The following is a 2,308-nucleotide window of genomic DNA, read 5'->3' as shown; positions in this document are numbered from 1 at the left end:
TGATTCTGCAATATCTACTAAAAGAATCCCAGAAAAGAAAACCAGGTTAAAATTTTCCTACACGAGAGGCCCAAGAGTGGCTGGAAGACCTAATCATGAGGACTGCCCTATTGCTAGGCCCTAGCTGACAGAAGTGATTCCATATTTGACCACTGGTTCACCTGCCTATGTATTAGGAAGTTCCTATGTACCCAGTAACTGGTTTAGCTAGCTTCATCTAAGCCTATGCAAGGTATGCAAGGCTTTCCTGATCGTAATCAATTTAGGAAAGTTTCCTAATTACAATGCCCTTGTGGTCCATAACAGAGGGTTTCACCTGCTCGCTGAGCAATTGACCTTTAAGGTCACAGTTCCTCTTGGTCCTTGAGAATCTGCCCAAGAATTACAATCACATATAAGGACAGAGACCCAAGCTTTTGTGCTGTCAGTTGGGGTATGCATCACACGATAAGCTAGAGCCTTGCCTGTGGAATTAAAAGACTGGGGAGCCACATGCTTATATGCCCACGAGTAATAAACTGCCATACTTATGATCCTTGAGGGCATGTGTTCCTCATTGGCTATTGTTGCTCGTCCTTCATTCTTTGGTTTTGTTTTTTATCTATGCAATGGGGCTAAGTGACTTGCCCGGGGCACACAGCTAGTAAGTGTCAAGTATCTGAGGGTGGATTTGAACTCAGGTTCTCCTGACTCCAAGGTTGGTGCTCTATCTACTGTGCCACCTAGCCGCCCCTCATCCTTCATTCTTAAAGAAGACCAATGACAATCATGAGGCTGATGTCTTGACTTGTGTATGAATTGGATTTAAGTGAGGCAGAGCTTTGCAAAGTGGTCAGCCTCCCTTTTTCCTCCAGTCATTGAAGTCCAGTGACAAAAGTCAAGATGACTGCCGATGCCCCAGGAGCTATATTTTGTAAGATATTTGGAGGTTTGGGGGCTAGATTTAAAATTTTAAATTAATTAACTAATTAGATTTTTATTATTATTTTTATTGGTACTTCATCTGAGATCTCCTTACACTAATAAAAAGAATTGAAGGGAGAGGAAAGAATGAAATTGGAGTTACTAATGGAAACTTGAGACAAAAATTGATGTCTTAGAATGGAAGCTGAAAAATCATAACCAAGTAGAAACATTCTACATTCTACTTTATGAGGTGATTCTTCAAACTTTTTTAAATTAGAAAAATGTATGGTATGTTTAACTATGTAAAGTGAATATATTGACTTTAGTGGCTGATATCAGAAGTAAAATCTAAATAGTACTAAATATATTTAGTAATTAGGAGACAGACCACCTATGTTCATAGGATTTTAAAAAATCTTACCAACTGATATTGGAAAGTGAATGATTCTTTACTATTATTTCTATTCTTTAGCCAGAAGCCCACATGAACTGTATTTGCTCTTTTTTCCTTTCATTCACCAATATTTTCATTCTAAATTAAGAAAACTTCAGGGTACTCATCTGTGGGCTCCCTCGCTTTGGAAGTGGAAGGGAAGACTTTAAATGTTTATTTACCTCTATCATACATATGAGAAAGAAAAAAAAGAGAGAATGAGGGAAAGACAATTCACAAAGTAAACGTTTGGGGTTTTTTTGTGTCATTTTTCAGTCATGCCTGACTCTTTGTGAAACCATTTGGAGTTTTCTTGGCAAAAATAATGGAGTGGTTTGCCATTTCTTTTCTCCAGCTCCTTTTTACAGATAAAGATACTGAAGCAAACAAGGTTAAGTGACTTACCTGGGGTTACAGAGCTAACAAGTATCTGAAACCAGATTTGAACTCAGGGAGATAAATCTTCCTGACTCCAAACCCAGCACTCTATAAACTATGCCACCTAGCTGCCCCCACAAAGTGATTAAAAGGTGGTTTTTATATTAGGATTTCCTTTCAAGTTGTAGGTGTGTTTTGACTCAGGGGGAACTCTCTGGGTCCTGATGTCAGGCCAGTGTTAAAGATTTTTGGTTCTCTGGTTCAGACTGAGGTGCTTGGATTGTATTAAAGGAAAGAAGGTTGGCACTCCCCTTGATAAGTCAGGAAGAGGTCCTAGTGATTTTTGGTTTTCTGAACTACCCCTAAGGTACTTAGGAGCTGAAGTTCATTTCCAGTGCAGCACTATGGAATAGCCCTTAGGAGATGGAAAGCCACAGGATCCTGAGAGCTGGATGAAGCTTTAGGGGGCTTCTAGTCTAAGCCCCTCATTTTGCAGATGAGAAAACTGAGGCCCAGATCTGCAAAGGAAAAGAGAGAGGAATCAGAAGTATAGGAGAGGTAGAGGAAGCCAGAAGAAGGCAAGTGCTAGCT

The 2,308-nt window shown here is 39.7% G+C and overlaps 1 pseudogene; it reads left to right on the top strand.

Moving 5' to 3' along the window:
• Window positions 1-1,994: 1,994 nt before the first annotated feature.
• LOC144457355 (U6atac minor spliceosomal RNA) lies at window positions 1,995-2,062 on the top strand (annotated as a pseudogene).
• Window positions 2,063-2,308: the final 246 nt, after the last annotated feature.

This window comes from Phascolarctos cinereus, unplaced genomic scaffold (assembly GCF_003287225.1).
Source record: "Phascolarctos cinereus isolate Bilbo 61053 unplaced genomic scaffold, phaCin_HiC Scaffold_4;HRSCAF=312, whole genome shotgun sequence".
Taxonomy (NCBI): domain Eukaryota; kingdom Metazoa; phylum Chordata; class Mammalia; order Diprotodontia; family Phascolarctidae; genus Phascolarctos; species Phascolarctos cinereus.
Note: the sequence above shows the minus strand (reverse complement) of the source record. Positions and strands in the feature narration are given on the sequence as shown.